The sequence below is a fragment of the Crotalus tigris genome, unplaced genomic scaffold (genome assembly GCF_016545835.1).
Source record: "Crotalus tigris isolate CLP2741 ecotype Arizona unplaced genomic scaffold, ASM1654583v1 scf7180000018015.536803, whole genome shotgun sequence".
Classification (NCBI taxonomy): Eukaryota; Metazoa; Chordata; class Lepidosauria; order Squamata; family Viperidae; genus Crotalus; species Crotalus tigris.
Genome location: NW_024096777.1, coordinates 109065 through 136317, shown reverse-complemented (window position 1 = coordinate 136317; position 27253 = coordinate 109065). Strand labels below are relative to the sequence as shown.

The 27253-nt window shown below is 39.3% G+C and overlaps 1 protein-coding gene across 4 annotated transcripts in view; it reads right to left on the bottom strand.

Moving 5' to 3' along the window:
• FAM110B (family with sequence similarity 110 member B) overlaps positions 1-27253 on the bottom strand; it is an 83103-nt gene that overhangs the window by 42667 nt on the left and 13183 nt on the right. Inside the window, exon 1 of one of the 4 annotated variants that reach the window (XM_039346574.1) lies at positions 18861-19467. The exons of the other annotated variants lie outside the window; for them this stretch is intronic. The gene's annotated coding sequence lies outside the window, so the exon portion shown is untranslated. Of the gene's footprint in view, positions 1-18860; positions 19468-27253 lie in introns of those variants that run through there. 4 annotated transcript variants of the gene reach the window in all.

Below are 27253 nucleotides of genomic sequence, written 5' to 3'. Positions count from 1 at the left end.
AAAAAGGTGAAAATGCTGCTTTTGAGTCAACTCCCTTGCTTTGTTTTTAAAACTTTATTCATCATAGGTTATATCAAATAATAGGCTATAAAAAGGAAAAGCACAAAAAAGCCTAAACATGATGGAGTTTGCAGTCAGGCACGCACCATTCCAGACATGCTGAAGAGGGAGGGCAGCAAAGTTGGAGGAATCAACCAACCAATTTCCTGATCACTTAGCATACAAGCAAAGCCAGAATTCCACTCACAGAACATACAAATCAGTAATGAAAAAACTTTTGTGCTGGAACAGGTGGTCCTTGTTTAATAGTTATTTGTTCAGTGACTTTTCAAACTTACAGTGGTACTGAACAAGTGGTAATTACATTGCCCTTGTACTGACAACTGGTTCAGCATTCTACAGTCAGATGATTGTGATCTGCAATCTTCTCTGCTGCTTCCAACAAGCAAAGTCAGTTAGGAAGCCAGAGGAAACTGCAAGTTATGGTCATGTGAGGATATCACTTAACAGAAACTGGGACTAGGGTCACTAAGCTACACGATCATGCAATGTTTCGACTTAATTATGTCACTTAATGATGGAGTTCCCAGTCCCAATTATCATCATTAAGGATTCCCTGTATACTTTTTGATGATTCAAGAATGGCTTGTCAGCACCTGAATTCAGCAGTCAAAATGGCTCTTCGTCAATATGACTCTGCCACTTTGACCAAGAAATTGTCCATTCAACAAAGCTCGTATTGTAATTATTGGATAAAGCTGTAAGAAACTGAAAAGCATGCAAATAATCTATCAATGATCAATCTATCAATCTCTCAACTATTACACTAAATCTTTATATATAGGCCAATTCCATTGTATGTGTATGTCAATCAATAGAAGAGAGCATCTTCTCAGCTGAAATAACTGGCACATCAAGAAACATATACAGTGTTACATATGCACAAGTGGTAGCAGTAAAAACTATATGTTAAATTTCAGATTTATGATACTCTGCTTTCTAATAAATAATGTTGCAAATTATTCAAAGTAAGAAAAATAAAACAGAAGTGAAGAACCTCCCAAAGAACATAATACAGTAGCAGACACATTAGCAAAAGTTTTCAGTGATCTAGAAACAAAGGCTAATGTAGTCATTGACATTGGCTGAAAAGTGCACCTATTTTGAACTCTTTAGTTTCTCAAAAACACCCAGTGCTGCATGATATCTTGCGGACATACAAAGCTGAAGAGTTTGGATATTTCAGGAAGATAATTGTCACAAACGAAGTTCCAAATAAATTATGAAATATTTATAGGAAAGATAAAGCTTCTGAAATGACCTTTGTAGTCCTCAAATTTGAACAGAAACCTTATGAAAAATATGTGAAGCAATCTCAAATAAGCAGTGCATGAACAGACACCTAATATTATTTATGAGCTAGAAGAATTCTGCAAGGAACAGTAGGAAAATTTTCCAAAAATAAAAATAATCAGCTGGCTTTAGGAAACCTTTGCAAACTGTTATTTCTGCCAAAGGAGGTGTTACAAAGTGGTGACTAAAAGGGCATCCAATCATTTGTGCAAGCCATATTCAATGTTCTTCTTTTGAATTTACAAACAACTGCACATAAAAATATGTATTCAAATTTGCAGAAAGTTGTCATGTTTAATAGTATCAGTTTCTGTTCACTTAGAGATCCATTAAGACATCCCTTGACAAGGGATACTTGCATTCTTGTATACAACTGTGTATGTACAGCAAGACTATACATGGAGAAAATTAAACCTTGTGACCAATTTCTGATGGTGAAAAATAAGTTTTAAAGACGATTTCTAAAAAAAACACAAATATTCTCAGTCATCCAGGTCATAGTGTTCCAATGGTGCTTTTTCTGGAGGCAACTGGATTTTCTTGTTTTTCTTTGAAGACGTTTTGCTTCTCATTCCCATCAGTTAAAGAAGCTTCTTGGATGAGAAGCAAAATATCTTCAAAGAAAGACAAAAAAGTCCAGTTGCCTACTGAAAAAGCACCTTTGGGACAAATATTTGTATTTGATAAACAGCTACCAAAGAGTAAACACAGACTGGAGTTAGCACATCCAGCATATGTAAACTGTTTTAATTGATTATTTAAAAGAATACAAAGCAACCTCGCCATCCGTAGTTCTCTTTCTCATCTTTTCGTTATTCAGTTTTCAGAGTCCAGTCTGTCTTCGACGGTGAAGGTTGTCATATAATTACAGTTCTGGACTTTTTCTTACTATATGCATGTAGAAAATGGAATACTGAGTTTTGCATTTTGTGAAACTTTATTATCTGCAATTTTCTGAGGATGATTGGATGAAATAGACCCCATGCAAATAACGAGAGCCACCCATAATGTGACCTGCAGGCTAATGCTATTTTTGTCTTCTTCATATTTATCATTCACCCACATTTTTCACCTTCCAGTCTTACTTGCATACTAGTTCACCCAAGCTTTTGTTTTTCCTGATAACAAAGTGTTGTCAGCTAACATTTTTAATACTTTGGCATCCTATTTAATGCATTCTCCTCACCCCTGCCATTGTTATCACAGAATTTATGCTTATGTATGCAACTTGATTTCAACTCCATCAATAATTTGCATATTCTTTTGCATCTTCTTTCTTTAATTATATATATATATGACCGAACTTTTTCAATCTCCATGCCGCTGTTTGGTTCTGCATTTGTTGACACAGAATTGCTAGCACTTTAATTTCCTTCTCCTATAACTTCAGTTTAATAAGCCTTTCATTTGCACCTGTGATTTTATATGACAACTTTAAACCTACCATTTGTCACGTTCTAGTAATAAATTTATGAATATATATATTGTCTCTAAAATACTTCTATCATTCTAGTATTACATTTATAATTTTTCAATGTTGTTCTTTCACAATTGTTTAACTTTTGTCACTTCTCTTCTGTGATTGAATAACCTCCTTATAAAATTTCCTTTGATTTCTGCGATCATCTTTAAAACATCTTTTTTTAAATTTTCTTCTATTTGTTCATAGTCTTGATTAAGAAAATATTTTGTCCTTGTGTGCTTGATTTTTAGAAATTTGAATTCAGTCGTGGTATATCCTCTTGCTGTCTAAGGCTTTCACCTTCCATCATTAGCTATCATAATGTCTTATGAATTTGGTTTTTTTATTTGATTTATAAGCCATCTAATCATGAAATAAGTCAAAGAGACATACAAGGGTTTAAAATGCTTAATAAAAGGAGCGGGGGGAAGCAAAACAACAACACTGCATTAGAACATTTTTTTAAAAAATACATGCTCCTGATATGGGTTCACAGATCACTTTAGCTACGGGAGGCCTGTACAGATTTCAGTGGGAATTCTGTTCTGGGGGACAGAGGATACAACAGGAATTACATCTCCAAAGTTACATAAAACACATAATAATAATAATAATAATAATAATAATAATAATAATAATAATAATAGTACAGAGACCTACAAATAGAAATAGAAAGACTGTGGCAAAAGCAAGCAAGGGTAGTACCAATAGTAATAGGCTCCTTGGGTGCAATCCCAAAACAACTGGAGCACCACTTGAACACCATTGGCATTGACAAATTCGCTATTAGTCAATTGCAAAAGGCAGCCTTATTAGGAACTGCTTCCATCCTGCGACGATATCTGTAATACCATCAAACATCCACATCTGCCTATCCCAGGTCCTGGGTAAGGACTCGATAGGTAGACAAAATGCCAAATCCAGTCTGAACATCTGGCTGACTGTGTGATGATCCACAATAATAATAATAATAATAATAATAATAATAATAATAATAATAATGATGATGATGAAGTTGGAAGGGACCTTGGAGGTCATCTAGTCCAACCCCCTGCTCAGGCAGGAAACCCTATACCATTTCAGACAAATGGTTGTCCAGTCTCTTCTTAAAAACTTCCAGTGTTGGAGCATTCACCGCTTCTGGAGGCAGGTTGTTCCACTGGTTAATTGTTCTAACTGTCAGGAAGTTTCTCCTTAGTTCAAGGTTTCTTCTCTCCTTGATTAGTTTCCATCTATTGCTTCTTTTCCTGCCTTCAGGTGCCTTGGAAAATAGCTTGACTCCCTCTTCTTTGTGGCAGCCCCTGAGATGTTGGAATATTGCTGTCATGTCCCCCCTCATGCTTCTCTTCATTAAACTAGACATACCCAATTCCAGCAGCCGTTCCTTATATGCTTTAGCCTCCAGTCCCCTAATCATCTTTATTGCTCTTCTCTGTACTCTTTGTAGAGTCTCAACATCTTTTTTACATCGTGGTGACCAAAACTGGATGCAGTATTCCAAGTGTGGCCTTACCAAGGCATTGTAAAGTGGTATTTATACTTCACGTGGTCTTGATTCTATCCCTCTGTTAATGCAGCCCAGCACTGTGTTGGCCCTTTTGGCAGCTGCAGCACACTGCTGGCTCATGTTTACAGTAAGTGATTGTCCACTAGGACTCCGAGGTCCCTCTCACAGTTACTACTATTGAACAAGGTACCCCCTATACTATACCTGTACATTTGGTTTTTCTTGCCTAAATGTAGAACCTTACTTTTTTCACCACTGAATTTCATTTTATTAGGTAGCGCCCAGTGTTCAAGTCTGTCCAGATCCTCCTGTATCCTAAGCCTGTCTTCTGGAGTGTTGGCTATTCCTGCCAGCTTGGTGTCGTCTGCAAATTTGATGATTTGCCCATCTATCCCCTCATCCAAATCGTTGATGAAGATGTTGAAGAGCCCTGGGCCCAGAAGAGAGCCCTGGATACTGAGGATGACAGAAGTATGCCAACCCTGCCTGATCTTATACAGTGGGCCGAAACAACTGTTGCTATCCAGCTACCTTAAGCCATAAAGAGCTTTACTGATGAAACCAGCACTTTGAATTGCAACTGATCTGGTAATCCAGGCAGAGAGATGTCACATGGACAAACTGAGGAGCATCAAAAACTACTTATACAATCACATTCTGGATCAGCTGCAATCTTCAAGAGCAGCAGAAAGTGCAGGATCTTGTTCTTTTTCATATTTTGGGAACATTTTTTTTTCCTGATCAAATCTTCACAATGTTTCTTGTCTCTTTCTCAAGGCTCCAAGTTCTCTTTTGCATAAGTTTTGAATTTAACCTATTCTTTGCACTAATTTTATATTCTGACATATGTCCTTTATATTTCTTTTATCTTTTTTTAAATTTAATCCATATAGTTGCTGGCCAAAATTGATGGCCTGCACCATGATGTATGCATGAAAGTTTCTTGGGTCAACTGAATTTTCAAGTTTCTTGGTCGACTTAAATTTCCCCATTTTCTATAACTATTATGTAGGCAGTTTGATTCTGATGTTGTGCAACTAATGATGTCCTTGAGTAGAATATGCATTTACACTGGCAATAAACAAAGAATTCTTTCTGAAAAACTCTACTAGTTGATTTCTTACATTTTTATGTTTAACCAATCAAAATCATCCTGTAAGTCTAGATTTATTTATTTTATCTATTCTTGCATTCAAATCACCCACTGATTTGAAAACCCTCCATTACTGCATTCAAATCACTCACTATTATTTTCTTTCTTGATGTTGCATTTAGCTTCTCTTGCAATGTGCAACAAAATTCTCTCAGTACTGCAGCTGTAGAATATGCATATATTGTTGGACATTCATTAAGCATTAATTATAATAAATACAGCCTTGTCATGTCAGTTAACAGGATATCACGTAATCATATGATTTGAACTTATTCCTAAATACCCACATCCTGAAAATATGTTTGTTTCACAAATTTCAAATCTTTCTTGATATTTCTCAAATTCTACATTGAATTTTATCACTGTTGTTTTATCACTGTTGCTGTTTTAATTCACTCTAACAGTTATGGAGCAGTTTTAATTCCTAACAAAAATAAAGAAAGCAGTATAGTCCAAGATTAATAGGTATTTACAGACAGAGTACTTTGTAGCTGGATCATTTTCAGCATTCTCTTACAGCGTAGTTAAAAATGAGATTGGCGCATGGTGATTCAAGGGGCCTGATTCATGTTTCAAGTCACATAAAATTCATGAAATGTTCAGAGAAGAATTTCAGTTACTAGTAATAGCAAGGGAAATCAAAGGGTAGCCATAAATCGGCAAAGTGGGGTATCTCCCTGGGTGTTGTTTAATTACTCTGCTAGAAAGACTTTGATCCTGCCAACTCTTAACTTCAGGGACTTCAGGCATCTTCACCATAGCAGTCTCAATTGCTCTCTTGGACCCAGAGGAGCAGATTCAAGCAATTCAGCATTTCCAGCTGTCCCCTCTTTAGGAGAAGTAATAGCTTCCAGCTCTTCCCTACAGATGGTTGGGATTTCACTGTCTCCTGCAAGTCCAGATCCTAAAAGAAATACCAATGTCTCCTTATTAGGACCAAAAATAATACATTCCGTGTTCCAGTTTCCGTGTGTCTTGTACAATGAGGAATGCTTTCAATACTGGCACAATAAGTGGCCAGATTTCCTTGCAGCTTTGGGAGTCCACCCCATCACCACAAAATCTACTTGTTATTCAATGTTTTTTTCCAGTAACCAGAGGAGCTTCTTCCAATATGGGGTGTAGTGTGATCTTTTAACGTGCATGGAATTTTCTTGATGACAATTGAGAGTAGTTTGTTCTTACTCACTTATGATTCTAATTTTAGAGTTACTTCTCCTAAATGAATTAGCATCTATCAGCCCTTTGAGGTAGGGCAGCTCAGGAAACAAACAAAACAAGAACAGCTGTAAAATTATTCTTTTATAAAAATCAAAACCTTGAAAGCCTGTCAAAGGTTCTCTTTCCCATCTCATACCAATGAAAAAGCAAATCAACTTCCAGTTTCTATTACATTTCTTCCTTCCCTCAGATATAAGTGGATTTTTACTACTGGCTATTGTGTACCTTCTTCAGTATGTCCATACTTCTGAAGAATGCCAACTGCTTTGACTTCTGTTGGGTATTAGTGTTGGCTTCACCCCTCCCCTTTTGATCCTAGGAAGGAGAAGTTCTACCATGTCAAGGTATAAAGTCTGAAAAGGAACAGGCAAGAACCCAGGTAACTGAAATAATATTAAGGCTTCATAAATACTTAATGCAGAGACATATTTGCAGGAAAAGGTCCTTGTGATTAAACATATCAGCTATTGAAATATATTTCAAATGCAAATTTTTACAAGCAACTTAGAAAAATAAGGCCAACTTTAGAATATGCATCTAACCTAAGGATGTACTATAAAGTAAATACTGGAACTCTGTAAAAAATTTGTCAGAAATTATTTGAAGTTAAGCAGGATCAGAAACATTTCTATCACTCCAGTCTAAATCTGACATTCTTCTCAAGTTATGACAGGAAAATTTTGGGGAACTATTAATATTAATATTAATGAGGAGGAGGAGGAGGAGGAGGAGGAGGAGAAGGAGTAGTAGTAGTAGTAGTTCTAAGATGGCGGCGCCTGGATCGGCTGCAGCTGCATTGGCTCTCGAAGGTGAAGAGTTATGGGAAGGATATTAAGGGATAATATCATGATAAGGAAGGTTTTAATGTGTTTGAGCAATGTGGTGGAACTAAGGTAATATACAACATTATAAGATCTGATTGCTGGCCCAGTGACGGATTCTATTGCAAATAAGGGCTGTTTCCAAAGGAGGCAGAGGAGGAGAGGTCCTGGGGCTTATGGAGCGAAGGAACTGGATGAGGCTGTCGGCAGGCCCAGAGGATGGGAGAGAGGCTTTTGGAGGAGTTGGTGGTGGCGGCAGCGTCCTCCAGGGGCGATAAGGCCTTTTTAAGGAAAAGGTGGAAGAGACAAGATCAGAAAAAGAAAAGGAGGCAAGGTTATCGTGCAGGAATACAAGCTAATTTGAGGAATAATCTACATGGAGCTCCATTTCCATCTGTCCTGTTTGCCATCGTTCGCTCCCTAGAGACTAAATTGGAAGATCTGTAACTTGAGCTGGCCACGAACAAGGAGTGTATATTGGAGTTGGTGACCCTTTGAGAGCTGTATGCAACGAAATTTCATTTTCATGTATGCCGATTGGTGTACTTTCAAATTGACAATAAAGTTGTTATTGTTGTTGTTGTTGTTATTATTATTGTTATTATTATTATCCTAACATTCTTAATTTGGATAGTTTGGCTTAATACATTCATATGAAAGGGTAACTGAAAGGATTAAGTCTTCTACTTCTATAGGCTGTATAACAGACATTTCTTTTCCCATAGCTGCTATTCTAAGCCCTGGCTTCTTATTGCTGCTCATGTCATGTTCTTAGGATCCAAACCATTCCCAGATCTGACCTTCTTTTCAAACTCTAGCTCAGTGGTTCTCAACCTGTGGGTCGGGACCCCATTTGGGGTTGAACGACCATTTCACGGGGGTCGCCAAACAACCCAGTCAGCCATTTTTTCCCCCTTTTCCTTAGCTGTGCTACTCCCTTTTATTCTATTGGCTTTTGAAAGCCAACAGAATAGACTCTCTTGAATAGAGTCTAATTCTATTGGCTTTCAAAAGTCAATAGGAATTGTCCAGTCTGTCTCTGCCCTGCGGAGCCTGGCAAAAGTCCCATTCTGCAAACGGTGCTGCACCAGTTGAGTAGTCCTCGACTTACGACTGGTTGGGGGTCGCGGCATTAAAAAGGTTGAGAACCACTGCTCTAGCTCTTTGGCAGTACTTATTCAGTGACTGTGTCTTGGCTGCACAAATTTGGAAGACTGTCAAACTGGAGCTAAGAAACTTGAACATCTGAACTCTTGGCTGCCACCTAGTAGATCAAACAACTAACTGGATGGCCCACATTTTCAAGGAATGGCAAAAAATAGAGTATGAAAGAAAAAAATGTAGTGCATGAACTAAATAGAACACTGTATGTGGCAACTGGAGGAGGCTTTTCCACGATGTTCTTAGGTCTAGAATTTTAGCAGAAAGGACCATTATCACATATGGCCCACATAATGTCCATTCAAAATTCACAACAGCATGATATATCACTTCTGGGTTTTGGAAAGGGCACACTAAGGGGGACAGAGAGGTTTAGGGTGGCATGGCTTTCTATTATCTGTGAGATAGGAGGGGAGTACAATAAAGCAGCTATAGTAGCTCTCAACATACGACCTTTCATTTACTGATCACTGTTACGGCACTACTGAAAATGTGACTTAACAACCAGTCCTCGTATTTATGACTGTTGAAGCGTTCCTGCAGCTATGTGATCAAAATTCAGACATTTGGCAACCTGCATGTATTTATGATGGTTGCAGCATCTCAGGGTTACATGATCACCATTTGCAAACTTTCCAGAGGGATTTTGCCAAGCAAAGTCAAGAAGCATGAAGCCAAAAACACCAGCCTGAAGATGACGAATAGGACTTCGTCGAAACGTCGCCAAGACACTTCCAATTTTACGCGGGAGAAAATCCGAATAACCAAAGACACACACACACACACATATGTATGTGTGTGTGTGTATATATATATATATGTATATATATATATATATATATATATATATATATACACACATACATACATATCACATACACATAAACATACACATACATGCATGCATACATACATACATATATATATATATTCTGAGGTTTTCGCGGGTATTTGTATGTAGGTCTTTGGTTATTCAGGTTTTCTCCCGCGTAAAATTGGAAGTGTCTTGGCGACGTTTCAACGAAGTCCCATTTGTCAAAACGTCGTCAAGACACTTCCAATTTTACGCGGGAGAAAACCCGAATAACCAAAGACTTACATACAAACACTCGCGAAAACCTCAGAATGTATGTATGTATGTATGTATGTGTATGTATATATGTAGGTCTTTGATTATATATATATATATATATATATATATATATATATATATATATATATATATAGATTTTCACGGGTATAGGTATGCAGGTCTTGGTGTATTCGGCTCTTTTCTCATATAAGATTAAGAGTATCTTGGCGACGTTTCGATGAGGTCCCACTCGTCATCTTCAGGCTGGGGTATTCGGCTTCATGCTTGTGCGAGCAAAGTGTGATCGGAGCTGCCGTCTCTCTATATATATTGGTGGGGGTATGCGGAGTGCTGGCTTAGTTGCTGTAGGTGGATTGGTTGGCTCTGTAGGAGCTATTGATTGTGGATTGTTTGGCTGTTTTGTAACATCCTGAGTAGTTGAGGTGCTGGCTGTGTGCCCATTAGTTTTTTGTGTTGTAATGACCTGGGTAATGGATTGTGTGATAACATCCTGATATCTAGTGTAGTGATATCCTGAGTTCTGTGTTGCACCATCCTGGGTGGCTGGCTGTGTTGTAACATCCTGAGCTTTGGCGTTGTAGCCTCCTGAGTTCTGTGATGTGATGTCTAGGGCTGAAGGCTGTGAAGTAACATACCGGGCTTTGGTTTGGCTCTGAGTTTGCAGTCTAGCTCTGTGTTCATGGTGTGTATCCGTTTGCTTTGTGTGGGGGTCGGAGGGAGGTGCAGCAGCTGGTGATGTCATCGTGGTTTGGTTTCTGGATGGTGGTTGCATTTGGTCTGAGGGATGGGTTTGGGCTTGGGTTTGGGTCTGGTCAGAGTGAGTGGTGGTGGCGTACTGTGTTGTTCTGGGTCTGGTGTCAGTTTTCGTGGCTAGGACGCATTTGTTATTTAGGGCTAGTTTCCAGATGTCTGGTAGGCAGGAGGTATCGTCACGTTTATTCATGTTGTGGGTGTTTTTCTATTTCGATGGCTTCCATAATTATTCTCTTGTTGTGGTGTTCAGTTTTGGAGATTAGTTTGGTTCTTTCAAAATCAATTTCATGCCCTGTAGCTTTAAGGTGCTGGAAGAGGAAGTTTTTTCTTCTTTTCTGACTGCGTTGTGTTCTGCGATGCGTGCGTTTATTTTCCTATTAGTTTGTCCAATGTATGCGGCTGGGCAGATTTTGCATGGTATTTCATAGACTTCTTGGTTTTCTAGCTGGATCGTGTCTTTAGGGTTTCTTAAGATGTTGGCTATTTTTTGGTCGGTGCCGAAGGCTGTCTTGATATTGTGTTTATGGACAATTTTTCTGATTTTATCTGTGGTGCCTTTGATGTAGGGGAGGAGGGCGATGTCATTGTACTGTTCTATGTCTCGGTCCTTGGGGGGTGTTTCCCTTTGGATTAGGTTGATAATAGTATTTCTTTGGAATCCGTTGGAGATTAATATGTTTGTGAGAGTGTGTAATTCAGTTTTCAGGTGGTCTTTGTCGGCTAGGCGTTTGGTTCTGAAGATGAGGGTCTTGGCTATGGAGTTGATCTGTGCAGGGTGGTGGTGGGATTGTGCGTTTAAGTAGCAGTTGGTGTGTGTTTTTCTCCAGTAAATGGTGTATCCTAGGGAGCCATTGGGTTTTTTGTAGATTAGGATGTCAAGAAAGGGGAGTTGGTTGTTAGCTTCTATTTCTATCATAAATTGTATTTTGGAGTGTAGGCTATTGAGATGTGTGAGGAAGTTGTCCAGTTTTTCTTTCCCGTGTGGCCAAATTACAAAAGTGTCATTTACATACCTGAGCCAGAGTTTTGATTTGTGTTCAAATTTGTCTAAGGCATTGGTTTCGAAGTGTTCCATGTATAGGTTTGCAATGACGGGTGAGAGGGGTGATCCCATAGGTGCTCCTTCTATCTGTTTGTATCTTTGTCCATTGTGGATGGACACACCCCCACCAATATATATAGAGAGGCGGCAGCTCTGATCACACTTTGCTCGCACAAGCATAAAGCCGAAGACCCCAGCCTGAAGATGACGAGTGGGACCTCGTTGAAATGTCACCAAGATACTCTCAATCTTACACGGGAAAAGACCCGAATACATCAAGACCTGCTCATATTCATATTCATTCATATATATATATATATATATATATATATATATATATATATATTCAATAATGATGGTGAAAATGCGACTCCCGGGCATAATTATAAATGGAATGAATAAAGCGCGTTCACCAGGAGAGTTTAAAGTTAAAATACTTTAATTAAAGTATTTTGCTATATTAAAAGGTTGCAAAGCTTTCGTTGGGAAAACTCCCCAACATCTTCAGGGCTGAGAGACCGTTTCTAACAAGGTGGTTCAAACGGGTTCCATAGACGTCTGCGCTTGGTTCCTAGACTGTGCCAGTATTCCCTGCTGAACAGCTGATAGGTGGGAGGGGGAATCGGAGTAAAGATTTCTTCTGTCGTTCTCTCGAGCACTTGTGTTCACATCTCCGTCAATCTCAGGGGGTATTGTTAGAGCTATGTTCCGCCCTCTTTCGGCAGCACTGGTTCTCGTTGCAGCGGGGGGATTTAGTTCGATGTCATTGTGTATCCTACCATGGAGGCGGGGCTTCATCGGCTGCAATTTAACATCTTTCCTCTGCTGTGTGTTCCCGTATTTATCTTCGCTCGCATGTACAAGCATCAACTGGATGTGGTATTTTTCAATGTTTGAATCATCCTCCTCCATCATGGTGTCCTCCATGCTCATCTTCCCTCGTAGATCAATATTCAAGTTAAATCCCCCCATTTCTGTGAGCAAAAGTCTGTTGGTATTTGGGCAGATTCCCCACTCATGTTACTTTCCCTTTTATCAAGCGAACGGGTCGTCATCACATGTTTTTTCTCTCCTCTCTGTATGGGATATTCACTTTTATTATTATTATGGGTAGTGCTAAATTTAGTGGTTCTATCCTCAAATTTCTTAAGCGCTCCAATGTCATTATTGTTGTTTTCTCCAATTAAAGGGGGTGTGGTTTCTCCTTGATGTTGTTGGGAGGTTTCTGGGTAGTCTATATCAGATTGTTTCTGGTAGGGAGGAGGTGTAGCTTCTGGTTTAGAACGTTGTGGATGTTGATTGTAAGGTTTGTGATATAAAGGATGATGGTTTGAGTTCCATTTTCGTAGCGCTTGTTGTGCTGGGTGCAAGTCAATGTGACGATTGAGTTGTTATTCGAGAACCAGGCTTCTTTTAGCAGCCGATCTCCCTTCGTGGCATCACTTGCTACGATAAGGGTGTTATTGAAGTCAAACTGATGGCCTTGTTGTGCCATATGCATCCAAAGTTGTGAGTGTGGTTCGCCTCGTTTTATGGCCAGTTTGTGTTCGTGGAGGCGAGTTTTCAAGTGTTTGGCTGTTTCTCCCACATAGTTGCCTTCGCAGTTTTTGCAGTTGATCTTATAAACAATAGCAGATTTCTCCATGGTAGGTAGGGGGTCCTTTGGACGCATAATTTTTGATCGTAGGGTTTGGTTAGGTTTGTGAGCTACTTCTATACCATGGGGTGCTAGTAGTCTGGCTGTGGCCTCTGAGATGTTACTTATGTATGGGAGGGAGATGCGTGTTTTTTGTAGGGGGGAATCCCTTCTTCGTTGGGTGGTCTGGTGCTGGAAAGTTGTACAATGTCGTTTGATAAATTTTAATGGATAACCGTTATATATGCACGTACGGAAGAGGTGTCTCCTCTCTTCTTTCTTATATTCATCCGTGCTGCAGTGGGAGTCAACGCGTTTAAATAACGTTTTAATGCAGCTGATTTTATGTGAAACAGGATGATTACTCTGGTAATGGAGGATTCTATCCGTGTGGGTTGGTTTACGGAATACCTTCGTATGTAGGTATCCATCTGGTTGACGGTGGATGGAAACATCTAAGAAGGCAAGAGAATTGTGTCTTTCTTCCTCTACAGTAAACCTTATGTCAGAGTAGATGGAATTTAATATTCCCATAAATGTAGTTACATGTTGTCTTTTGACAATAGCAAATGTATCGTCCACGTATCGAACCCAAAATTTGGGTTGGTATAAAGTCATAGCCTTATGTTCAAGCTGTTGAAGGACTACCTCAGCTATAATACTGGAGATGGGGGAGCCCATCGGGGTTCCTTTTATCTGTTCATAGATGGTACCTTGGAATGTGAAATAAGTCTGGAGACATATTTCTATCAATTTCACAAGGTCTTCTGTCTGAAGGGAATCTTGGTGATGACCTTCTCTCATAGATGTCAAACGTTCTTTCAGGACAGAGATGGCTAAGTCCTGGGGAATGGAGGTGAAGAGAGAGGTGATGTCGACGACACCATCATCTCATCATCCTCCACCCTAAGGGTCTTAATTCTAGTTAAAAATTCGCCCCATTGTATCATTCAGGGGCACCCCCATCTCAGGACTAGCTAAATGGCTTAGTACCCGCATCAACCACCTCGTAGATGGCAGTAACACCATGGTCAGATCTGCAGAAGAATTTTTAATTATTGACAAACGACTCCCTAACACAAAAAATGATACCAGACCCACACTCACAAAAACCACACAGGATGTCACCACCACACATCCACGCAAAAAACAAACCCAAAGCCACACCGATGACGAGGCACGACCACAAACCAGAAGCCAGACCACAGCCGAGGTGGCGCAGCAGTTAGAGTGCAGTACTGCAGGCCACTTTAGCTGACTGTGTTCAGCAGGTCAGCGGTTCAAATCTCACCGGCTCAAGGTTGACTCAGCCTTCCATCCTTCCGGGGTAGGTAAAATGAGGACCCAGATTGTTGGGGGCAATGTGTATATATATATATATATATATACACATTGCTTACTGGTGTACACCGCTTAGAGAGTGCTTGCACTTAAAGCGGTATATAAGTCTCATAAATAAATAAATAAATAAATTAGCCACTTTAAACCCCTCCAATCCATACATGAAGCAAACTGACACCCTCCATGAAGAGGAGGCACGACCACGAACGCGAAGCCAAAAAATAGCAAGGCAGCCCAAAATCTTAAACCCCTCTGCAACTCAGACTAACCTGAGCACAACCAAACAGAACACTCCCCCAGCCAATCAGAGCACAGCCAAGCCCCTAACCATTCAGAACACACCTCCACCCAATCAGAACACAGCCAAGCTCCCACCCAATCAGTTCATACCCCCACTGGCAGTTAAAAGGAAGAAACAGCTAAGACCACACATTGCTGCTCAAAGCACGAAGCTGAAAACACCAGCCTGAAGATGACGAATGGGACTTCGTCGAAACGTCGCCAAGACACTTCCAATTTTACGCGGGAGAAAACCCGAACAACCAAAGACCTACATACAAATACCCGCGAAAACCTCAGAAAAATATATATATATATATATATATATATATATATATATATATATATATAGAGAGAGAGAGAGAGAGAGAGAGAGAGAGAGAGAGAGAGAGATGTAGCTATGTAAGCATTTGATTAATAAAGGTTGTTTTTTAAAAATATATTTGTCCATTTTTTCAGTTGATTTGATTTTCCATATGATTGAAACTGCATGAAGAGTAGTTTTTTTCTCTTAAAATTATCCTGCTTAAAGAATGAACATTGAGTATTTACTTTATTTAAAAGTTACATACCTTAATAGACCACAGAATATTTGGGTCACAACAAATAAATGTTTAATCATTCAGGTTTTTATATATTCAATTTTTTTTAAAAAAAGAATAGCACTACCCCATTATACCAAGAGCAATGAATTAAAGCAAGAAGGAAGCTAATTATTCAAAATCTTCTTTAAAAAGAGTCTTTACCAATTTGCAGAGAGTGACAGTAAGGATGTAAGATGGCCTTCTCTGGAAAGAGTTTAGGCATTCTCTTAACCTCTCTACAGATGGCAGTTGGGTACAGTTTAATCTACCATTTTAAATTTATTCCTAAACCGTGTAGAGTTTTAAAGTTCCTACGGCTTTGAACTGTACCTAGAAACAAACTTGTAATTTATTCAATGTTTTGGATTCAATCTAGAAGAGGTGTTCCAGAATGCTTAGGTGAATAAAGACACCACATATTGCATTCATGAAACTCTAGTCCTGTTTTCCAAAGCATCTCTTTATAATCAAACCTTGTTAGTAGACTTCTGAATTATAAAAAGATGTTATACTTATCCTCTTATCAAACATGCTGAATTTTGAACCAACAGTAACTTCTGAATATCTGGATATGATATAAATAAGGGAAAATATTTCTCTGGCCAGAGCTGTATTCTCTGAAAATAGATTCAGCTGGAACAACTAATTTTGGTAGAATAAAGGGGTTCCTGGCAACTTTTGATACTTAGCATTAAGGTCAAGGTTATTGTCATATAAAACTATGTTTTCAATACTAGCAGGGTGTGCAGTTTATGAATGAAAACCTGTATGCAACATCAACTACAGAGTTTGCACAAATAGAATTACATCATTGTAGAGATTGGTCCTCTAGCGTGAGGATATAATGGGAAAAGTGATTAAAGTATGCAATATATTTTTTCTCTAAATATCTTGGATTTCCAGTTTAATGAAATCTCATTGCCTTAAATTACATCTAAAAAGGATTCAGTTCATTGTTTTTCAACCCGACTGTCCCTTTCTCTTGACTTCTTTTGCCCTTCAAGACTGTCAGTTACAAATGTAATACCTAATTTGGCAGTTGTTCTCAGTGACAAATTTAAATTTAAGTAATTCATTGCTAACTGTATAAGAATTTGTAATTTTACCTTACAAATATCCAAAGAATGCATGCACATCTTATTTCAAAAGCAACTATGCAGTAAGTTCATGCCTTGGTGGTGTTCTGTCTAGATTACCATAATAGTTTGGTGATAGACTTGCTTGATTTTTCTGACCATCACTCTGCATCCAGAATAGTGTAGTCTGTATGCACCTAGATCAGTGTTTCTCAACCTTGACAATTTTAAGGCATCTGGACTTCAACTCCCAGAATTCCACAGCCAGCATTGCTGGCTGTGGAATTCTGGGAGTTGAAGTCCACATGCCTTAAAATTGTCAAGGTTGAGAAACACTGACCTAGATAATTATAAGAACATGACAGAGTTGGAAGGGACCCTAGAGGTCTTCTAATCCGACCCTTCCCCCCCCCTTGTTCAAGCAGGAGACCCTATACCAGTGATTCTCAACCTTTCTAATGCCGTGACCCCATAATACAGTTCCCCATGTTGTGGTGACCCCCAAGTGGGTGTGGCCACCAATAAGAGGGAGTAGGACAGCTAGGAAAAAAATGGCGGACAGCATGGTTTGGTGACCCCGTGAAATGGTCATTCGACCCCAAACGGGGTCCCGACCCACAGGTTGAGAACCACTGCCCTATACCATTTCAGACAAGTGGCTGTCCAGTCCCTTCTTGAAAGCCTCCAGTGACGGAGCACCTACAACTTCTGAAGGCAAGCAGTTCCGCTAATTGTTCTGTCAGGAAATTTTCTTTATTTCTAGGTTGGTTCTCTCCTTGCTTAGTTGCCATCAGTTGTTCAGGATAGATAAAATAGGTTGGCCCCCTCTTCTTTGTGGCAGCTCCCCCAATATTGAAACACTGCTAGTCCTTCTTTTCACTAAACTAAACATATCCAATTCCTGCAATTGTTCTTCATATGTTTTAATATAGCCCAACTCTTCTCATTAATTGCTATATTGATTGGGCTGAGTCTTGTCATTTGGATTGCTGATGTTGACCTTCATAGGAACAGGAACAGCCAATTATTTGATTACAATTCACTTTCCTTTCCACTTAGCTCAATTATACAGTCAACACCAAGTAGTTGTTCTTTGTGTAAAAATGGTCACCTCACCTTTTACAGCTTTTTTTTCCGGCTCAGCTCAGACTATCTGGAATAAATTCCTCCCTGAATTACACAATTTATGATGAAAAAAATGTCCCATAGCAAAATAATTACACTTATTTTTATAAATTAATAAAGATTAGGTTGCATCTAGTCTTTCCATTCCTCCAGTGGAATCTTCTGTTAATACAAAAAGGAGTTCCTTGGTTCCTTGAATGAGATTTAAACCATATGTGACATACAATTCTCATGCAGTTATAATCATGTAAAGAACTATGGTATAAATGAATAGCTTTGTGTAATTTTAGCAGTTTTATTAGAATGCACTTATAATAAGCACAAGTACAGGCAAATGAAAAATATAAACCAATATAATAAAATACAAAATTAATGTTATACATTTCATAATGCAATATCAACATGTATAGCCAACACATACATTTCCTGAAAGAAGTCCAACTTCAGTATTTTCAAACTCTTGGTTTCATCTTGCCTAATAAAATGTGCTTTCAGGTGAACAAATAGATATAGCAGTCAAAAACTGTGTGCAATTTGTTCCTCCTTAACAGACTTAATGGAGAAAGAAAAAAGATACAAGCAGTAAAAGGAATAATGGGTGGACTACAAGTGGAGAATTGTTACTTCGCGGTATTTTGCACTATTCAATGTTTAAAGATGTGAAATAACTTATTTCATATGCTAAGAGTTTGTCCACCTTGGATAACCTGTTTCTCACTTCTTTCAGACTATGACTATAAAGGACCAAAGATGGTGATTAGGTACATTCATTTTCAATGAAATTTGAAACATTGATGGGGCATTTGAAAAAATGTGGTAGGATTGTACACAGTGACAGTCATCTTTTCACAAAAAATCGATCCTAGAATTATCACAAAATAACAAGCCTACTTGCCACTAGTAGTAAAGTACCTGCATAACATGCTCATGAGGTCTGTTGTATTTGCAGATAGTTTCCTATATATTAGTGAAAGAAAATTCTTTTAAGCAATAGTTCCAGTATTCATATCACCTACAATGAAAATTTACCTACATTTATCAAAGTATAGCAATATTCATCCTCTTCCAATACTACCCCTTTCCACAGCATACCTACTGTTTATTTCAAAGTTGTAACACCTTAGAAGAATAGTTTTAACTTGCTGATGTTGCCAGAACAAAGTTTCAGCCAGTTTCTAATAGTCAATTAAAACTTATTTGCAATGTCTCACAACTAAAGTGCTGACTAAAAAACAAGAGGAAAGAATCATTACCTTGAGTTTGTAGTACAGAAGTTTATATTTGAACACAGCTGGCTCTGAGTCACCCAGTTCCCATGACAGCCTCTCCAAGCTGTATTGATTTGTAGAGGGGAAAAAAGCACTGTAAATCTCCTTCAGCTGAATTGCATCACTGTTGAGGCTAGTTTTAAAAGGCAAATTAAATGTCTTCTGTTTCTAACTGAGCAGCAGATGTAGCTGTCTTTCAATTTGCTTGAAACTCTAGTTACAGAATACTACTATATGTGGCAATTCTGCTGTTTAAAATGTATAGAGCCAGAATATTCAAACTTAACAAGAACACACTTCTTTATGCTCCTGACTTTCCAGAACTATGCTTTCTTTTTTGGGAGGAGGAAGCAGGGTAGAACTACTGTTTGCATAATAGCAGTGTTCATTTTTGAAGTTTTCCTTTAAACCATGGAGGAAATTAAAGCAAATGTCAGCTTCTCCTCTAGGGAATGAGACCTCACAAATATACAAGCAGAGGCTATGAGATGACAAAGGATAAAATATCACGGTGAGCAGGAAACCAGCAGAATTATCATTTCAGGTAACACATGAAGAATCTTTGATAACTTATTCATGTGATCTATTGCAATAGGGAAGAAGAATAAAGAAGGACAAACATTATCTTCACAACTTGAAAAAGAATCCTCCATTTTCCTTCAACATCTGGCAATTGCTTTATTCCAGATGTTTCTCATTAATATCCCGGTCCCATCTATATTTGGAGGGAAGGGAAGCAAGAAGTAGGTTTCCTACAAAGCAAAAATGTTTAAGAGAAGCTCACCATTCTCTACAATAGAGGCAGACAACATGGTGTCCTCTGGATATTTAAAGACAACTCCCATGATCCTTTGCCATGGGCTAGGCAGGTTGGGGTTGATAGGAATAGAGGCTCAGATAACTGGAAGCAAGCAAAATGCTATATGATATTTATCACATTAAATACTTAACACTTTGATTTTGGTAACAGCATTAAGGTCACATTCTAGAGGGCAACACTACAGATACATCAGACACAATTTATGATAGTACGCCTAGAAAAAGCAGTTCTAAGGCATTTGTATTGAAATGAATAGCATTTATTGTTGAGCCAATATGCAGATGGTGCCACATGTGAATTTCCCAACAGGAAACTTAATTTCTTCTTCTTGACTAATGTTACACTTATACAATTTCACAAATGATACAATATAGGAAAAGAATTTTGTAAACAGTGATGCTATTGAATAAGCAGATCCACATATTTCAGATGTATACATACTCCTGTGTGGGACTGTTCAGCAGTAGAAAAAAAAATCTCAAAACACTGTATAAAAAAGATGCTGACACAGGAAAAAGTTAATATTTATAGTACAGAAAGGTGTTGATGGAGGCCAAAGCTGCTGCTTGCTCATTCAATCAAAATGGATGTCCAGTTTCACTTACATTTCTTAGCAAGATATATAATTTTGAATACCAACTGCCTTAAAAGATAACCACACTGTCATTTTAAGGATAAAGAGACAAAACAGCTTCCTCCATTATTCAAAAGATAGTGGGCTTGGAAACTAAGCACGATCAGACTAGGGAAGCACTTGGGTGAAAGAAAAGTCCACACAATCAGCTAGAAGGGGAAGTTGAAAAATGTCCAATAAGGCCAAATCAAACTGACAATATATCTGCATAAGTGGGTCCAAGACATCACCAGAAATGGAACACCACTTCAAAGATACATTTGAGGTAAAAAGTTGCTTCTATTATTCAAAAGATATTTTCCAAATGAGGATGTCCCATTTGAAAGCTCTCTTCATTGAATTATTTATTTTTTTAAGTGCTGTGTTGGCAACAGCTCTTAAAAGTAGCCTAACTTTATGAAACAGTTATTGTGAAACATATCAATTGCTCCTAATGTCAGTCAGATAATTATGTCAAACTACAACCCCAATGTTTAGAAACCTGGCTTTGGTACAAGTGCCTTTCCTTTAGTAACAAACAGGAGTGATCCAGGTAGGGCCTGCACATTGCTGAATTAGTTGAATAGGGGATGAGGGTGTGTTTGTCTCTCAACATGTCAGATACATTCCAACAGTGATGTTGTATTAGCCAAGCAACATGTTGCGGATGAAAGATTCACCTACTGCTACTTTTTAATGATTTGTAATTAAGCACACTAAGGCCTTTACATGGGGTCTACTAGTCTCCTCTAAATATGCTTCTCAGCCACTGCAGCTTTTTTCAAACTGTTGCTGTCAATGACTTCAATAATTCAAAAGAAAAAGGAGATATGAAAATGTAAACCATTTTTTTTTAAACTGAACTCAAAGTCCCAACCCTCTATATGAGTAATTAAAAGTAGAGCTAATTGCATATCAATTGTTGGCCCTAAGAATTTAGCAGCAAAATTAAAAACTGGGTTGGAAATCCCAAGCTAAGAGAGTCTGACTTATTTTCTTTTTTTCTCAGAATGATTCTGAAAGCATTTGAAAATCACTACTTCAATGGAACAATGTTATTGAACAAGTACCATACAATGAGAGGAGAAAAATCACACTATTCCACCTACTCCTTCCCTCACTCTAATTTGATGCAATCAGCTGAATTCAGTAAAATATCTTGATGTTTCTTCCCACCTCTTTGCAGCTAATAAAAAGCTTTTTTGTCACGACTGGCAAGAGATTAATCTCACTCTGGGATTTTAGCAGACTAAATGGCTGATAATCAGGAATACTTTCCTATCAAACTGGGTTTCTATAAGAATTGCAGGAAAGAACATGGGAAGTACTTAAAACAGTCTAAAACACGGGTGTCAAACTCGTCACGTGACGTGTCATGACATATCGCGACTCTTTTTGCATTGCCGGCAATGGGGTGGGTGCGGCTTCGGTATGATGAAACCGGCACGCAGGCCAGAAGTTTGACACCTCTGGACTAAAACATTGCAGATATAAAAGTAGCAACTTGTATCTGTTGGTACCCATAGTAAATAGGTACAAGTCTTCCTAAAATAGGGGGTTAATTTTCAGAACAGCTCTTCATTACAGGTAGTTTTCAACTTATGACTACTTGCTTAATTAATGTTTGAAGTTACAAGAGACTCAAATGAAATTACAACCAGTTGCAGCATCCTGTGGACACAAGATCACTTTTTTGGAGTTTTCTGTCAAAAATGCCCATTGGATAAGCTGTACTTGAACATGACATGTGGTTTGTTTAACAAGTCTAGTGACTTGCTTAATGATGTAGTATAACAGTCATAAAATCAAGTCTTGCATGTGGTGATTTGACTTACAATCTCAAAGATGTTTGGGCTCAAATCTCAAAGATGTATGGGCTCAAATTGTAATCAAGGACTACCTACAAATGGAAAAAGAGCTGCACCTGGTAGTAGACTGTGCTAGCTTAAATGGTAGACAAAGCCTGCAGCATGAAACAACTTCTTCAGTTGGCATTTCCATCCCTTAAAAAAACTAAAACCCTGACACATATATGAGCATGATTTGCACAGGAGCAAAAAAACAGTTCAACAATATATAATTGGGAGCTATTGTAACTGTAGAATACGTGTAGTCCTGTCACATTTTTATCTCTGTTGTACTATTTATATTCTGGCAGTTTGCTTATCACTGAGGAATTAAATCTGCATCTTCAGATTATAAGGGAAAAAATGTTTGCAGAAAGCTGTGTCAAAGAAAAGAATTCCGGCCTGGCACTCATCCTTAGAAAATTCTTGCAGTTGTAACAAATATGTGTATGTCATAACCATTTGCAATTTTCTCTGTCAGATTCTCCAGAAATGCAATGGGGAAGCCGGCAGGGAAGGTTGCAAACTGTCACTGCCTGCCAAAAGGACTCCATCTTATCTTGGGGTTGGCTGAAAGAGCTGCCTGCTGAGGAGACCTGAACTCCTCCTTTGGGGAAGTGCAAAAATGAGCTCTGTGCTGGCACCCCAGCAAAGTAGTTCCCTTCCATGAATGGAGGGAGTTGAACTCCTTCAGTGAAGTATAGAAACCAAGCTCGATTTGAGCTCCAAAAATCATGGAACGAAAGAGAATGTATAATTTAATATAGTTGTTCCTAACTAAACAAAAATGTCCTGCTACTTCCTCCTAAATATTTTGCAGGCTATCATGTATTTATATACTATCATATATGTATCCTTTTTCATTTTAGAACATAAAATGGGATTATTTTCACCCTTTCCTAGGTAGTCAGTTTAACTACAGTTTTATGGTTGAATGCCAGTTCCCTGAGAAAAAGTATTGTCAAAATCTTCAAAATTAAATTGAAGAATAAAATAAGATCTTGCCATGATAGCAGGCAAGCATTTGGTTAAGAAATGTGATCAAGTTGTTTGCCTCAATAGAAGTCTTTGTCTTTTTGTACAGAAGAGAGCAGGTGCCACATAGCATTATCAATTTTTTGCACCTAAAGAAAGAGCTGTTGAATACATGTATGTGGAAGTGTCCTCCCATTCAGCAAGCAAAGTAACAAAGCTGAATAAGGGAGACTTAAGAATCTTAATAGTCCTTATAGATATGTCTGTTGGAGCATACACAAGGTCACATGTTCATGATTTGGGCACTTGGCAACTAGCTTGCAATTATAATGCTGCAGTATTCTGAAGTAACATAATCACTGTTTGAGAACTTCAGTGCCAACTTCTGACAAGCAAAAACAATGAGGAAGCTGGCTAGAGGTTGCAAATGGTTATCATGTGACCCCAGGGCAGTTCAAATGTGCAGGATTCTCCTAACAGCATCAACTGGGACTGTTGGTGACATGTACGATGACTCATTGCTTAGTGATGGAGTTTCTGGTCCCAATTATCACTGATAATGAGGATTATCTGTACACGAATACAGGTAAATAGAAGAAAAACTTCTGCAAATAGTAACTTAAAGAATCCCAGTACATTCTACTCATGTAAACATCATGGTCATCCACAAGCACAAAAAAATAGGCCATAGTAGACTTGGCTCACAGATGATTTGCTTTTTAGAAACCAGGTAAATATCTCAAGCACTAGATTCAGGGTATTGATAGTAGTATCTATATAAAAAAAGATAAGATCTTCCACTCTGTAGGTATGTATGTATGTATATATACATACACATACGCACACACATGTGAAAGTGTATATAAATGGGGGAGCAAGGGCAGGAGAGGCTAGATTGAAAAATTAATGTAGAGTCCTTGAATATATAATTGCTTAAGAACAGATATGTCAAACACAAGGCCCGGGGGCCGGATGTGGCCCACAAAGCCATCTTGGAAACAGTGAGGGAATGGCCCCCGCTGCCTTGGCCCTGGCCCAGGCCACCCGGGAGCCACTGTACAATTTTGTGGTGGCCATCTATGCTGAAATGCATTCAGTCTTAGCTCCACAAGGCCATCTGGAAACAGCGAGGCACCGGCCCGCCACATCAGCCCCACCCCCTGGGCGTGCACTGGGGAGGTGTCACCCTTTGTGAGGAATGAAGAAATACACCATTGCCTGGAAGTAGCCAGCAAATGGCCCTTGTCTACTTCACATATCCAGCTTGAGGGGCTCTGGGAGAGGAGTTTCAGCAGGCAGCGGGACACTCTCCTCATAGCGCCGAGAGGCTGAGCCAGGCGGTGCAAATTCAAAAAGAAGCACGCTGCTGCTCAGCCCCCAGCCTGCCCAATTTCAGCAGGCAGCAAGGTGCAAAGCTGGCGAGCTTCACACTGCCCAACTCAGCCTCTCAGTGCTGTGAGGAGAGTGCCCCGTTGCCTGCTGAAACTGGGCAGGCTGGAGGCTGGGTGGCGTCGCGCTTCTTTTCGGACTCACGCTGTCTGGCTCAGCCTCTTGGCACTGTGAGGAGAGTGCTTCATTGCCTGCTGAAACCAGGCAGGCTGGGGGCTGGATGGCATTGTGCAGGTAACGTCGACTTTCACGTTGCTCATGGTGTCCCCTCCTCCAAAGCCCACCAAGTCAGATATGTGAAGTAGGCGAGGGCCATGTGCTGGCCACTTCCAGGCGATAGTGCATTTCTTCATTCCTCACGAAGGGTGACACCTCCCCAGCTGTGTTTCTTGCCTGTTTTTCTCCCTCCCTCATCTCAAATATTTTCCCACCACTCTGTTCTTAGGAAGGAAGGAAGGAAGGAAGGAAGGAAGGAAGGAAGGAAGGAAGGAAGGAAGGAAGGAAGGAAGGAGAGGGAGGGTCTCAGGAAAGTCCTGCCTTAGTTTTGCCCTGCTGCCCTTTCACCATCCCCTTGCCCCCTCCTCCTGGCCTATCCTGGGGGTCTCCCATCCTAGTGCTAATGAAGCTTTGGATACAAAGCCGGGTCTCCTCCCATGGAGAAGGAGTGGGCCTCCCTCTGACTTTGCCCTCATACCCATCATGAGTAACCTGGCTAAGAAGAGCAAGCACAGCATCAGCAGTCTTAAGGAGGAGCTGGGCACTCCCTTGGGGTAGTGGGGCTGGGCTTGATGCCACAGGTGCTTAAGGCCAGGCTGGGCCTTTGACCTCTGCTGCCCAGGGCTATGGGCAGCCCGCACCACCATTCAGCCCCCACCATTCGCATGGCCTGAGAAGAACAGTGAGGCTTCTCTAGTGGACCATGCACTTGCCTGAGTCCCACCCCCTTCTGCCAGAGACCCTCAGATCTGTCCCACTCCTGCCCAGGCCCCCACAGGCACCCTTGACGTGAATGATGTAGAGTTGGCATGCCCACCCAGTAGGCTACACCACTCCAGGCACGCCCACCAGTAGGCCGTACCCACCCTGGCCACACTACCCGGCCCCGAGGACAACCGCAATACTGATACGCCCTCAATGAAATTGAGTTTGACACCCCTGCTTAAGAAGATCAGAAGCCACTTTTTTACAAGTTTTCTTTTCTCTACATTTTTCTTTATTTTATTTTATGGCTTTTACTTTGTTAAAATGTTATTCAATAAATTTATTTTTAAAAATGTAGATTTTTGAAATCACTTGTCCATCAAACATAGTATGTTATTCTTTTTAGCATTAGTGGTCTTGGCATTTGGTATGTGCTGCATACATTCTATTTTAAATTCTGGAAACTCAAGAATGCTTGATTTTGGATAAGCCCATTGCCTTTAATTTCTATTGGGGTAGTCAGTTCTGTTTTCTTTAGCTATCATTTGTTTCACTGACATTTAGTGATCTTTTTTTCTCTATTGCACGCATTCCAATACTCATGAAAATATACAGTATAAAGTTCTCAAAACAAGCCAAGGCTAATGTGAGATAAATTTATGAGGCTGAACTGATTTCTTATCAGAAAGTCTCTACATTTATTCAGATCTACAGAAAACTTTATGACTCATTCCTCAGCCTTAATGACACTTCATTCCAATATAGCTATTTTAAAACTAAACAGAATCAACATACCGATTAAAAATAGAACATCATGATAATAGTAACTGTGATCAGAGGGCTAAAAGGCTCTGTAGCATTCTTATTGAAGCATGACTGTCTGTTCCAAAAAGATGCAAACACCTTCTACACTGCAACTGACCTACAGTAGAAAGTATGATTATTGGGGGAAGGAGGGGGATAATTTCACAAAACAAAACAAAAGTGGGAGGTCATAGACCTGCATCTAGTTTGAAACAAACAAACAAAAATCCTTACAATTTGGCATAATAAGAAGCCTGCTAAGAAAACACAATATAAGAAGACACACAAGCTTATATAAATATGTTTGCAGTAAGAAATGTCCTATGCTGAACTAGATCTCACATTCTCCTGGATTCTAGTATGATTCATACAATATACACAGATTCTTCTATCTCCATTTTCAGGGACCCTGCTTCTCCAATTTTAGTGGGAAGAATAATGAAGGGGAAATATGCCCACGTTTCTGGAGATAGATAGGCCCTTAGTACTATTTTTATTACTTGATAGTGTAGCTTATCATTTTTTTTTTTCTGTCTGAGCTCTTGTTTCATTAACTGGATTGGAATAACAATACAGTATGTATTTCACTAAAGCAAATGCTAGACAACCTTCTCTGCTTTCAAAAACATTTGATACATCTGATCTGGTTTGCACATAAACGGGAGACCACCAGAAAATTTCAAGGTTATAGGTTACATGAAAATTCACAACATCTCAAGTCATCTGCAAACCACTTCCATCCTGTTGCCAAGTAAACTACATGGATATAGAACTGTGCTCTATTGAGGCAAATCTTTATTTTTTCATATTTTGCATGATGTAGTCCAGGAGTGTCAAACTGCCGGCCCATGGGCCGGATGCGTCACACAGAAACCGCACTCACCCCATTGCCGGCAATGGCAAAACAGTTCCGATACGTTGCACGACGTCACATGACATTGCGAGTTTGACATGTCTGATGTAGTCCATTCAAAGCCATGAATGACATAATCACCACATCAAAATTTTG